This window comes from Cryptomeria japonica, chromosome 11 (assembly GCF_030272615.1).
Source record: "Cryptomeria japonica chromosome 11, Sugi_1.0, whole genome shotgun sequence".
NCBI lineage: Eukaryota > Viridiplantae > Streptophyta > Pinopsida > Cupressales > Cupressaceae > Cryptomeria > Cryptomeria japonica.
The window spans coordinates 272964233-272979890 of NC_081415.1; positions in this window are offsets into that span (position 1 = coordinate 272964233).

A 15658-nucleotide genomic window follows, 5' to 3' on the forward strand; every position below is an offset into this window, starting at 1 on the left:
AAAAAGAAGGATTGTGTTGATTTTTCTTATTATTCTTTCTTTGATTTTTTAAAGGGAGAGTAATCAAGTTGGCTTCAAGAAGCTCATACCAAATATTCTCTTTTTTTGATAAGAAGTTGTAAGAAGACATAGATGTACATCAAACAATGGGGGAGGGGATATCGACAAAGGAAGGCTTTGGAAACCTAAACCTTGTATAGATTTCTCATAACCATTAAAACTTTGTTGCACACATCTTAAACCATGTCCATTGTATCCATGTGTACATTTTGAAATGTCTAGAGGAGAGTGTTCATTCCTAGTATCAAAATCTAAAGAGCCCTCATCATCATCAAGGCACTTTTTTTGTTACGAGAGGTGAGAATTGATTTAGGAGAAATTTAGATAAATGACACACAAGGCTCCTTAAAGGATTCATTCTTAGATTGAGGTATCTTCTACCTATTGAAGGAAGGTATAAATTCTAATATACCCCAATTATTTGCTAAGGAAGTATCATTGATAGGAGATTACGTTGTTGAAGGAATTATATTATTAAAGGGAGAAATGAATCCTACTTCATCAAGAACAAAATCATAAGGATTAGGATTGGCCTTGATTGTGCAATGAAGAGTAGAAGGGATTTCTTTCATAACATGAATCCATGGTCTACCTAGAAGAAGTTTATAATTAAGATGGTTGGGCATGACATGAATAGGAGTAGGTAAAGTAACGTGTTCTACTTTGATAGGTAATATGACTATACATAGTGACTCTCTAAGAATATTATCAAAGCCACAAACATAAAGAGGTTCAGGTTGAAGAGAAGAATGATCCCAATTTATCTTGTCAAATAAGTCAACACAACAAATGTTAAGTGTTGACCCTGATAACTCAATGATGAACCACTAGTACCAAACCGGTACTGAGAGGGGGGGGGGTGAATTAGTACAAACACAAATATAGTCTAAAACCGGTTTGACAACAAATACTCCAAATGACTGACAAACAGGGATACTGATTAAAACAGAGTGCAACTAGTAACCTCCAGTACAGCTCAAACAGTCATAAACCGGTCACTTACTAAGCTTTCCTCTTAGCTCAATACTATAGTACCATTATGCTCTCATGCATGAACAGGAAAACTAACACCAAATCTTCATAACAGTGAGTTCAATATGTTTTATAGATAGGCATAAAACATAGAACTATCATATACTCAATAGGTAAAAACAAAGCATCACAAGATAAAAGCATTACACATGACACACATATTTTTCACATGGAAACCCAACTGGGAAAAACAACGGTGGGGATGGATACCCACAAGTTGCTTTTGAACTCTTTTGAAGTCCGCTCTGTTAGGAGCCTTGTCCGGTTAAAGACATTACAATAGGTTCTACTAGGAACCAATCTTGTTAGGGATCACCTGGTTAAGGGATGGCTATAATACCCGGTTAAGGTTACCTTGTTAGAGGATTTCAAGAACTCAATAGCTAAAGGATCTCCAGAGCTCTATAGCTTCTCAGAACTCATTAACCTCAAGTTACCCTGTTAAGGGATTTGAATCAAGCCAGTTAAGACTACCCTATTAAGGGATTTTGCATCAAGCCCAGTTAAGGCTACCTTGTTAAGGGATTTCACAACTATTGAAGTGGTTAAAGATCAATAGGAATTACAATGATCTGTTAACAACACTCAATGCTAATGCAGATCCATTTTGGCTCCTCTTCTCCTTCTGCACATTCACTTTGCAGGTATCTCTTCTCTCCTTTGGTCTGGCAAGAATCACGTATCACTTCCCTTGGATACACATTCACAACTTTTGCCAACAACCTTAGAAAGAAACACAACATCGACCTTATAGGAAACAAACAGGTCGATAGAAAAAACCCTAAACCCTAAACCTGTTAGGTTAAGCAATTCAAGCGGTTCAATCCTAACCGTTGAATCATACTGCATTAAATGCAACAATCTTGAATCGATCTCAAGACATTCTCCATCGTCCAATTTCCACCGATTTCATGGTGGCCAATAACCCATCATGCGTTATCACTGTTTGACAGACTTCACACATTCCCGAGGTAGATAGGAATAGTCTTCTTTATGCAAGATCCTTCACGCGCATAGAGCTTACGTGGCGACACGATCTGTTCTCCATTATACTGCTAACTCATCACACAAAGATCATTGATTGAGTCACACATGCTTGAGGTACTCCAACTGGAAATCCTGAAGTGGAAACTACCTACCAACCGGTAGTAACACAATGCTTCCATGTGCCGGTTCCCATAACTACATGCCGGTTCATCTTGAACAAATATGCCACTTTATTTTGGCATATAAACCGGTTCATACATATGCCAGTTCCTCTCTCTTTTCACCTATCACATGTGCCGGTGCACACCATGTCGCATATTGACATCAATGACAACATACAATATCATTATGTCTTCATGCCAGTTCATGTAATGCCAACAATCTCCCCCTTTGGTATTGATGGCAATATACAAAGATATCTTCTCCACTTCACATCTTCTCCCCCATTTGCTGTAGATATCTTTTCGCTTCACTCCTTCTCCCCCTTTGACAACAATGCCAAAGTGGAGGCACAAGCATCTTTGTTCCATCATGTTGCTCCCCCTGAGGAGTAGCATCCTTCAACACATCAATCAACAAAAATTTGACTTTGCAATACCTGACTGATGTGGAACAATTACTTTTAGTTCACCTCCTGAAGGGGCAATACCCCTAATTCACCTCTCAAGTGCACAAATGTAGTCTTTGGGAGAGGCTTGGTGAATATGTCTACTAACTGCTCCTTACTGGAAACATGTTCGAGTGCAATCTCCTTGTTTTGAACCTTTTCCCTCAAGAAATGATACTTAAGCTCAAAATGCTTGGTTCTAGAATGTAAAACCGGATTCTTTGATATATTGATAACACTTGTGTTATCACATAATATACTTATCGGTTCAGATATAGGGATCTTGAAGCCTTCCAGTACATGCTTCATCCAAATTGTCTAAGTGCAGTTCATGAAAGCTGCAACATACTCTGCTTCTGCTATAGATTGAGAGATACAACTCTTCTTTTTACTCATCCATGAGACCAGTCTACCACCGTGAAAGAATGCACCACCGGTTGTGCTTTTCCAGTCATCCACATTACCTGCCCAATCAGCATCTGTGAACACTTTCAGATTGAAATCATTGTTGTATGGGTACCACAATCCATAGTCAACTATTCCCTTCAGATACCTAAGAATCCGCTTGATTGCAATCAAGTGGGATTCTTTGGGACTCTTCTAGAACCTTGCAATAATGCCAACTGCATGTGCAATATTCGGTCTACTATGCACTACATAATGAAACTTACAAATCATTCATCGGTATTCCTTCTCATCAACTAGTGCGGAATCATCCTCTTTTGTCAATTTGCAACCGGTCACCATCTGTGTACCAACCAGTTTGCTATCTTCCATGCCAAAGGTCTTCAACACCTCTTTGACATATTTGGACTGAGTGATAAAGATTCCATCTTTCATCTGCTGGATCTATAGTCCAATGAAGAACTTAATCTCCCCTATGAGTGACATCTCAAACTCTTTCTTCATCTCATCAGCAAACTCATGACTCATCTAGTCATCTCCTCCAATGATAATGTCATCAACAAAAACCTCACAGATTAGGATCTGATCTACTTTAGACTTCAAGAAGATATTGCTATCTTCACTTGTTCTCTCAAATCCAATCTTCACAAGATGGGAATGTAGGCGCTCATACCATGCCCTAGGTGCTTGCTTTAGACCATATAAGGCTTTATGTAGCCTGCACACCATATCACTATCTTTAGATAGGAAAAACCCATTTGGTTGCTCTCTATATATACCTCCTCTTCAAGTACACCATTTAGGAATGCAGATTTTACTTCCATTTGATATACTTTGAACCTTTTAAAAGTTGCATATGCAAGAAGCATACGAACTCCTTCCAATCTGGCTACAGGAGCAAAGGTTTCTCCATAGTCTTCTCCTTCTTCTTGAGCATATCCTTTGCACACCAATCTGGCTTTATTCCTAATCACTGTGCCATCCTTATTCAACTTGTTTCTGAACACCCATTTGGTGCCAATGACATTTTTATGCTCCAGTCTGGGTACCAAGGACCATGTACCATTTTTCTCTATCTGGTCAAGTTCCTCTTCCATTTCCTTGATCCAGTCTTCGTCTTTATGAGCCTCTTTGAATGATTTAGGCTCAAATTCAGAGATCATACATGTGTTTTCTTTGATCTTTCTTCTTGTAAGGATTCCTACATCCTTATCTCCTATGATCTTCTTAGGATCATGATTCAACTTGACATACCAAGGAATGGTCTTAACTGGTTCTTCTTGCTTTTCCTCTTCATCCTCATCTTCATCAATATCAGCGTTCACCGGTTTAGGGACATTGTTACTGGTACTGGGTTGACTAACAACCAGTTCCCAGAAGGTTGCAACTAGTTCATTTACAGCTTGCTCACTGCCAGTTTCCTTAGTTTTCTCAGAGGATTCATCAACTCTTACATTGATACTTTCCATAATTCTCTGAGTCATATTGTTGTAGCACTTGAAAGCTTTACTCTTGGTGGAATATCCTTGAAATATTCCCTCATCACATTTAGCTTCAAATTTTCCCTGATGTTCACTCCTCTTGATGTAACATTTGCTACCAAATACCCTAAAGTAGCTAACCACAGGTGTCTTACCGATCTAATACTCATAAGGAGTTTTGTCCTTACCTTTCTTGATGAGTACCCGGTTCATAGTGTAGACTGCAGTGCTCACCGCTTCTCTCCAAAAGGTGTGAGCTACCTTTCCTTGAATCAACATGGTTCTAGATGCTTCAACCATACTCCAGTTATTCCTCTCTGCTAGGCCATTCTGTTATGGAGTCCGGGGAGTAGACAGTTGTCTCTTGATGCCAAATTCTTCACAATACTTGTTGAATTCACTGGAAGTGAATTCCCCTCCTTGATCAGTTCTGAGACACTTGATCCTTTTACTGCTTTCCTTCTCCACTAATGCTCTGAAAGCTTTGAATTTCCCAAAAGCTTCAGACTTGTCTTTCAAGAATGTGACCCACATCATTCTTGAGCAGTCATCAGTGAGCATCATGAAGTACCTATCACCTTGCACACTTCTAGTTTTCATAGGACCACACAAGTCAATATGCACAAGATCAAGCAAGTTGTTAGCAGTGAAAGATTTACCTTTAAAGGTTGAGGAAGACATTTTCCCCAATTGACACTCTCTACACAAGGTATTATCTGGTTTGCTTAGCACCGACAACCCTCTATCTGCCTTGATCTTACTAGCCTTCACAATGTTATCAAAGTTTACATGGCAGAGTCTCCTATGCCATATCCAACTATCATCAAGCTTAGCCATAAGACATGTACTTACATTTGCATTCAGATGAAATAGGTTACCTTTGGTCTGCATGCCGGTGGCCACCAATTTACCATCTTTTCCATTGATTCTGCAAACCCCATTCTTGAATTCCAGAGTGAGGCCACTGTCATTTAGCTGGGCAACACTTAGAAGGTTGTGCCTGAGATCATCAACCCAGTACACATTGTCAGCACTACTCTTTCCATTCAGAGAGATGGATCCTCTGCCTTTGACCATGCATGGTGCATCATTGCCAAAGCGAACCACACCACCATCATACTCCTCCAAGGATAGAAACTTACTCCGGTCACCAGTCATATGGTGAGAACAGCCAGTGTCAATGATCCACTCATTGGAATTATCAAACCAGGAGACAAGAGCCTTCTTGTCTGCCACATCTTCCTTTACAACAACAAACACAATGTCTTCATTCTCTTCATCTTTTGATTCCTCATCTGTGACACCTTCATCAATTGCCACAAAACAGTTTCTCTAGTTTCCTCCTTTGGATTTCCTGAACCTTTCTGGTTTGTCCTTGTTATCGCCATTAGGACAGTTTATAGCAATAAGTCCTATCCGGTTACAAGAAAAACATTTCAAAGGTAGCTTACCTTTGTATTTACTGGTTCCTTTAGGAAGCTTCCTGGCAAGGAGAGCTTCAAATACCATCAAAATCTCCTCATCATTCATTTCTCTGCTCTGACTAGGTTCCCCACTAGTGCTAGCCTCTTTTCCTTTTCTGGATGGTATAGCAGAGGCTTTAAATGCTGATTCAGTCTTTTGAACACTGCCATCAAAACTATTTAGCTCATAGGCTGTTAACTTGGCTATGATGGAGTCCAAGGATACTTTAGACTTGTCTATTGATCTCAACTCCTCAATAGCAGTGACCCTTATTGCATAGACCGGCAATAGGGATCTCAGGACTTTACTTACCATAGTGGAATCCTCTATTTTGCCACCTACACTCTTGATTTCTCCAACAACCATTTTGATTCTTATTCCATACTGCTGAATGATCTCTCCTTCAACCATCCGCATGTCTTCAAACTTCCCTCTTAGGCTTTCTTCCTTAGCCTATTTTACATGCTCATCACCACCATAGATATTTCCAAGAGCATCCCATGCCTCTTTGGGATTTGCCTTGTCTTGAACATCAATAAACTCAATGTCAGACAAACTACTGATGAGGGCTTCAATGACTTTCCCATTTTCTTGTATCTCTCTCTTTTGGTCATTGGTGAGAGTACTGGTAGGAACAACATATACATTTTCAACATAACTTCAGTGTTGGACACCCATGCTTTTGATGAATATCTTCATCCTGTCTTTCCATATACCAAAATTTTCCCTGTTAAATTTTGGACCTTCCCTCTTCATCATTTGACTAGGATCTTTTCCTCAAGCAGTTAAGCTTACAACACAGAGGACCTGGAGGTGCTCTGATACCAATTGATAACTCAATGATGAACCACTAGTACCAAACCGGTACTGAGAGGGGGGGGGGGTGAATCAGTACAAACACAAATACAGTCCAAAATTGGTTTGACACCAAATACTCCAAATGACTAACAAACAGGGATACTGATTAAAACAGAGTGCAACCGGTAACCTCCAGTATAGCTCAAACAGTTATAAACTGGTCACTTACTAAGCTTTCCTCTTAGCTCAATACTATAGTACCATTACGCTTTCATGCATGTACAGGAAAACTAACATTAGATCTTCATAACAGCGAGTTCAATATGTTTTATAGACAGGCATAAAACATAGAACCAACATATACTCAACAGGTAAGAACAAAGCATCATAAGATAAAAGCATTACACATGACACACATATTTTTCACGTGGAAACCCAACTGGGAAAAACCATGGTGGGGATGAATACTCGCAAGTTGCTTTTGAACTCTTTTGAAGTCCACTTTGTTAGGAGCCTTGTCTGGTTAAAGAAATTACAATAGGTTCTGCTAGGAACCGATCCTGTTAGGGATCACCCGGTTAAGGGATGGGTATAATACCTGGTTAAGGGTTAAACCTGGTTAGGGTTATCTTGTTAAAGGATTTCAAGAGCTCAATAGCTAAAGGATCTCCAGAGCTCTATAGCTTCTCAGAACTCATTAACCTTGAGTTACCCTGTTAAGGGATTTGAGTCAAGCCGGTTAAGACTACCCTGTTAAGGGATTTTGCATCAAGCCCAGTTAAGGCTACCCTATTCAGGGATTTCACAACTGTTGAAGTGGTTAAAGATCAATAGGAATTACAATGATCTATTAATAGCACTCAATGCTAATGCAGATCCGTTTTGGCTCCTCTTCTCCTTCTGCACATTCACTTTGCAGGTATCTCTTCTCTCCTTTGGTCTGGCAAGAATCATGTATCACTTCCCTTGGATACACATTCACAAATTTTTCCAACAACCCCAGAAAGAAACACAACATCAACCTTATAGGAAATAGACAGGTCGATAGCAAAAACCCTAAACCCTAAACTTGTTAGGTTAAGCAATTCAAGCGGTTCAATCCTGACCATTGAATCATACTACATTAAATGCAACAATCTTGAATCGATCTCAAGACATTCTCCATCATCCAATTTCCACCAATTTCATGGCAGCTGATAACCCATCACGCGTTATCACCGTTTGATAGACTTCGCACATTCCCAAGGTAGATAGGAATAGTCTTCTTCATGCAAGATCCTTCACGCGCACAGAGCTTACGTGGCAACATGATCTATTCTCCATTATACTGCTAACTCATCACACAAAGATCACTGATTGAGTCACATAGGCTTGAGGTACTCCAATTGGAAATCCTGAAGTGGAAACTACCTACCATCTGGTAGTAACACAATGCTTCCATGTGTCGGTTCTCATAACTGCATGCCGGTTCATCTTGAATAAATATGCCGCTTCACTTTGGCATATAAATCAGTTCATACATATGCCGATACCTCTCTCTTTTCAGCTATCACATGTGCTGGTTCACACCATGTCACATATTGATGTCAATGACAACATAAAATATCATTATGTCTTCATGCCAGTTCATGTAATGCCAACAGACCCATTATCATTTAAAGTACATCTTATGTTTTGTCCAAAAATGTGGGGAGTAATAATAAGGCGAACATCTCTATTTTTAATCTCTATAGAAGGCAATTCATCTTGTGAGAATGTAATATCATTTGGTTTAGAAGAAGGATGAGGAATTAGTTTATGAAAGGCTTCTTGAATCAACTTATCATATGAAGGTTAAGTTTGAATTAAATCCCAACGGGAGATGTTTGCTAATATATCATGGAGTTTATCAACAAGATTAGGTCCCTTATAAATATTTTGCTTAAGATGAGAGGAGGAAGGAAGGGAAGTGAGAAGAACATTGGGATCTTTCTTTTTGAGACAAGTATTAAATGTGTGATGTATTTCAAAATCATTATTTTGTTCTAGTTGTCTTTCCATATCACCTCTTTCACATATGTATTTTGCAACTTTTAGGATATTGGGAGGTTCTTTGGTTTTAGGAATCTCATAAATAGAAACATGAATAGTATTGAATTGATTAAGCTTTTTATTCTCTAAAGATACATATTTAGAAGGGAGAGCATTAAGGAAATCGCTAATTATTTCATCCTCTTGCGCCAAAGTTTCCTTATGGGTAAGACAAACTTTAGGAGAAGGAAAAAAATAACTCATTAATGCTTAATCCTAGTTGGAAACTCCTTGAAATGAAAAGAAGATATGGTATCACTAGGAAAGGTAGCTACAATATCATCCACTTGCACCAAATTATCCTCATGGAGGAGGTATATTTTAGGATAAACATAATTCTTCAAAGCTTCATCCTTAGAAAGGAGAGTTTTGAAAGAAGTGTTTGTAACCTCTTCTTGCACCAATGTGCCCTCATTGGTAGGACCAAATTTAGGGGAGGATAAATCAATGTCCATCAACACTTCTCCTCTAGGAGAGGTACCATGTATGGAAGGCAAAGTGACACTAAGGATGGTTTTTTATGATATCATCATCTATCTCTAAGATACTCTCATGGGAGAGGCTATTTTTAGGAGAAATATAAACATCAATTGTCAAAACTTTATCTTTAAGAGGAAGCGTTGTAAAAGAAGTATTGATAATCTCTTCTTGCACCAAATTATCCTCATGATTAAGAGTGTATTTAGGAGAGGAATTATCACAGTTCATTAGGGCCTCATTTATAGAAGGTAAAACTTGATAAAGAGGATTGTCAACCACATCAACTTCTTTCATCACAAAATCTTCTTCATAAATAGGATTGATAGAAGGTAAAGGTTCATAAAGTGGATTGTCATGCATGATAACATCCTTGTGAGTTTTTGGAGATTTAGAGGATTATTTAGAGGTAAGGATGAATTCATCATGAGTTTCATCCAACATTTCAAGGTCATCAATACTAAATGGCTTATGCATTATATTGATTAACCTTTGGCAAAATGATGGTTTAGAAGACTTAGGATAAAGGAAACCACCAATAGATTCCTCAAGTTATTCTCTACTATATATCTCTTCAAAAGGATAGTCATCATAAGCAAATGGATTATCAAAGACACAATAGTCTAGTACAGAGTAATCTGACATTTTGAAAAGAAATGCTAACTATTGCAATGAAATGATATAAAGCATCCAAATACACAAAATGCATAAAACATTTCTTTTTTTGTATTTTACTTTTTAAATAAAACTATGAAATAAAAGTATCTAAATCTGAAAACACACTTGTGTTGGTATTTTGGATATGTTGATATGGTTTTGTCATTGATGTCAACACTTATTAACACTTATCAACTCTGGCACTTTGGAGAATTGACAATGTTCACCGGCAAGCAAGTGACTTTATGCATAGTCACCAGTATCTAGTTCACTGGTAGGATATAATGTTCACCGACACTTGGAATGACATGGAAATTACTTGGTTATGTTGAAGACATCATTTAGACACTTTGTCTTGGAGATTTGTTCATTGTTATATTCATATTTGCATATTTGTTGTTACCGACAAATAGGTCCAGAATAAGCACCGACAGACTTATCTATTCCAGATCAGCATGACACACTTTGGAGATGATTTATTATTGTTGTAAATGCATTAAGCCGACATGTTGTATCGATTATTGCATCGGTTATTAATTTACTTGTAAATTGTTTTATTGTAATATCTTTTAGAGCCGACCTACTATAATTGGTCTTAGGTTATGGTATATATGTAAGATCTTATTTGTAAGATTGATAAGCAATTGAAGGAAGGAATTATAAGAAGGTATATGCGAGAATAAGAAGAGCTATACACGCAGAAATCATTTGAAGGTTGAAGGATGGTTTTTGTGAACTCATATCAGAACTACACAGATACTGAATCCAACATATGAAGATGTTATTTTGAGTAGTACATTATTATTGGATTTAACCATCCAATTATAGTCAGTGTGACTCCTATTTATGTTTGAGCAGTGAGCTCTAGGCACTTGGCCTTTCTGCATGTGCAGACCCCATTTGTATACACATACTATCTGCCATAGTATCATCTGATTGTGGGTAAGGTTTCCCATCGTGGTTTTTCCCCTTACAGGGTTTCCACATACAAATATTGGTGTTATGTGTTGTGGATCTTATTGTCTTTCTGTTTCATGCATTAATCTTTATCAATACTGTAATTAACTGATAAATTGTCTACCGACATAAAGTTTGGTTTACTGGTATTAAGCATTTGGTTTGGATAAGTTATTTTTGGTTTAAATTTATTTGACAACTGATTCACCCCCCCTCTTAGTTGTCTTTGGGACCTAACAATTGGTATCAGAGCTTAGTCCTCTTTTTGCAGAAGTTTAACAACTTGAGGAGATCCAATGTCTACTAACTATTTTAGAAAGGACAGTCCTAAACTTGATGGAACCAACTATGGGATATGGAAGATTAGGATGCAGATACATCTAAATTGCATTTGGAAGGACATATGGGAAGTTACAAAGAATGGCTATATTGCTCCTACTCAGAATTAGCCTAATCCACCTTCCTTAAGAAAAGATGAGGAAAATGATTGTAAAGCAAGAGAAGCACTTTTGAGTGCATTATCAGATCATCAAATCATGGGATTATCAGATAGATCTACTGCTAAAGCTATTTGGGACCATTTGGAAACACCGAATGAAGGAGATTCCATAGTCAAAATTGCAAAACTTGAAAGCTTCGGAGTCAGGTATGAAAATCTGAAAAATGGAAGAAGATGAAAGGATTTATGCTTTTATGGAAAGAGTAAATGAAATTATTTTGGGTATTAAATGTTGTGGAGGATGATAACTCAATGATAAAAATAATAGTACCAAACTGGTACTAAGAGGGGGGGGGTGAATCAGTACAGGCGAAAACACACTCTTAAACTGGTTTGTCAGCAGACACTGTGCATTAATAGACAAACAGTAATACCAGTCCTTAAACAGAGCACAACCAGCAAAACCCAGAATAACTGAGACAAGCATACATAGGTTGACACTTATCTTATCATATACTCTAACACTTCATTTTCATTTCACCCTTATGCATGAACAAGTAATCTACCATCAAAGATGTACATATAAGCAACTAGATCAACATGATTCATCGCTTGACAGAAAACAACAAAGCATCACATGAAGAAGACATCACACATGACACACATATTTTCACGTGGAAACCCAACTGGGAAAAACCACGGTGGGGATGAATACCCACAAGCTTTCTTTTGAACTCTTTAGAAGTCCGCTCTGTTAGGAGCCTTGTCCGGTTAAAGACTAATACAATAGATTCTGTTAGGAACCGATCCTGTTAGGGATCACCCGATTAAGGGTTAAACCTTGTTAAAGGTTACCTTGTTAGAGGATTTCAAGAACTCAATGGTTTTGAGTCACCCTGTTAAAGGATTTACAACAAGTCGGTTAAAGCTACCTTGTTAAGGGATTTCTCAACTATTGAAGTGGTTAGAGATCAACAGGTATTACAATGATCTGGTAACAACACTCAATGCCAATGCAGATCCACTTAAGCTCCTCCTCACCTTCTGCACTTACACTTTGCAGGTATCACTTCTCTCCTCCGGTCTAGCAAGAATCACGTATCACTTCTCTTGGATACACACACACAAATTTTGTCAACAACCCTAGAAAGAATCACAACATCGACCTTATAGGAAAATAGATAGGTCGGTAGCATAAACCTTAAACCCTAAAACCTATTAGGTTAAGGAATTCAAACGGTTCAATCCTGACCATTGAGCATACTGCATTAAATGCAACAGTCTTGATCCAATCTCAAGACATTCTCCATCATCCATTTTCCACCGATTTCATAGCGGCTGATAACCCATCACACGTTATCATCATTTATAGACTTTGCACATTCCTGAGGTAGATAGGAACAATCTCCTTCATGCAAGATTCTTCATGTGCACAAGGCTTATGTGGCAACACGATCTATTCTTCGTTACCATGCTAACTCATCACACAAAGTCACCGGTTGAGCCACACAAGCTTGAAGCACTTCAACCGGAAACCCTGAAGTTGAGACTACCAACCGGTAGTCATACAATGCTTCCATGTGCCGGTTCCCATAACCATATGCCGGTTCACCTTGAACAAACATACCGCTTCACATTGGCACAAATATCGATTCATAGTGTTATACCGGTTCTCACCTCTTCATCATATTGACATCAATGACAACATACAATGTCATTATGTCCTCATACCAGTTCACATAATGCCAATAGTCTCCCCCTTTGGCATTGATGGCAATATATAAAGATATCTCTTCGCTTCACATCTTCTCCCCCAATTTCTGCAGATATCTTCTCCGCTTCACATCTTCTCCCCCTTTGACAACAATGCCAAAGTGGAGGCACAAGCTTCCCTGTTCCATTATGCTGCTCCCCCTAAGGAGTAGCATCCTTCAACACATCAATCCTGAAGAAAAAATTTGACTATGCAATACTTGACTGATGTGGAGCATATACCTTTAGTTTACCTCCTGAAGGGGCAACACTCCTAATTCACCTCTTAAGTACATAAATGTAGCCTTTGGGAGATGCTTGGTGAATATGTCTGCTAACTGCTCCTGACTGGAAACATGTTCCAGTGCAATCTCTTTGTTCTGAACCTTTTCCCTCAAGAAATGATACTTAAGCTCAAAGTGCTTGGTTCTAGAATGTAAAACCGGATTCTTGGAGATATTGATTGCACTAGTATTGTCATAAAATATACTTACCGGTTCAGATACAAGAACTTTGAAGCCATTTAATACATGCTTCATCCAAATTGTTTGAGTGCAGCTCATGAAAGCTGCAACATACTCTACTTCCATTGTAGACTGAGAGATACAACTCTGCTTCTTACTCATCCATGAGATCAAACTACCACTGAGAAAGAATGCACCACCAATTTGCTTTTCCGGTCATCTATATTGCCTGCCCAATCAACATCTGTGTATACTTTCAAGTTGAAATCCTTGCTATATGGATACCACAATCCATAGTCAACAGTTCCCTTCAGATACCTAAGAATCCGCTTGACTGCAACCAAGTGGGATTCTCTTGGGCTTTTCTAGAATCTTGCAGTAATACCAACTGCATGTGCAATATCCAGTCTGCCATGCACTACATAATGCAACTTACCAATCATTGATCGGTATTCCTTCTCATCAACCAATGCTGAGTCATCTTCTTTGGATAGTTTACAATCGGTCACCATTGGAGTACCAACCGGTTTTCTATCTTCCATGCCAAAGGTCTTCAACACCTCTTTGACATACTTGGACCGAGTGATAAAGATTCCATCTTTCATCTGCTGGATCTGTAGTCCAATGAAGAATTTAATCTTCCCTATGAGTGGCATTTCAAACTCTTTCTTCATCTCATCTGCAAACTCATGACTCATCTTGTCATCTCCACCAAAGATAATGTCATCAACAAATACCTCACAAATCAGGATTTGATCTCCTTCAGACTTCAAGTAGATATTGCTATCTTCACTTGTTCTCTCAAGTCCAATCTTCACAAGATGGGAATGCAGACATTCATACCATGCTCTAGGTGCCTGCTTTAGACCATATAAGGCTTTATGTAGCCTACATACCATGTCACTGTCTTTAGATAGGGCAAACCCATCTGGTTGCTCTATATACACCTCCTCTTCAAGTACACCATTTAGGAATGCAGATTTTACATCCATTTGATATACTTTGAAATCTTTAAAAGCTGCATATGCAAGAAGCATATGAACTCCTTCCAATCTGGCTACAGGAGCAAAGGTTTATCCATAGTCTTCTCCTTCTTCTTGAGCATATCCTTTGCACATCAATCTGGCTTTGTTCCTAATCACTGTGCCATCCTCATTCAACTTATTTCTGAAGACCAATTTGGTACCAATGACATTTTTATGCTCCAGTCTGGGTACCAAAGACCATGTACCATTTTTCTCTATCTGGTCAAGTTCCTCTTCCATTGCCTTGATCCAGGCTTCATCTTTATGAGCCTCTTTGAATGTTTTAGGCTCAAATTTAGTGATCATACATGAGTTTTCTCTGACTTTTCTTCTTGTAAGGATTCCTGCATCCTTATCTCCTATGATCTGCTTAGGATCATGATTCAGCTTGACATACTGAGGAATGGTCTTGATGGATTCCTCTTGCTTTTCTTCTTCATCCTCATCCTCATCTCCATCAGTATCAACATCTACATCTACTAGTGTAGGAACACTGTTACTGGTACTTGGCTGACTGACAACCGGTTCCCAGAAGGTTACAACCAGTTCATTTACCACTTGCTCACTACTGGTTTCCTTAGTTTTCTCAGAGGTTTCATCAACTCTTACATTGATACTTTCCATAATTCTCTGAGTCCTATTGTTGAAACACTTGAGAGCTTTTCTCTTGGTGGAATATCTTAGGAATATTCCCTCATCACATTTTGCATCCAATTTGCTCTCGTGCTCACTCCTTTTGATGTAACATTTGCTACCAAACACTCTAAAGTAGCTAACCACAGGTGTCTTATCGGTCCAATACTCATAAGGAGTTTTATCGTTACCTTCTTGATAAGTACCCAATTCATTGTGTAGACTGCAGTGCTCACCGCTTCTCTCCAAAAGGTGTGAGCTATCTTTCCTTGAATCAACATGGTTCTAGCTGCTTCAACCATAGTCTAGTTATTCCTCTCTGCTAGGCCATTCTGCTGTGGAGTCTAGGG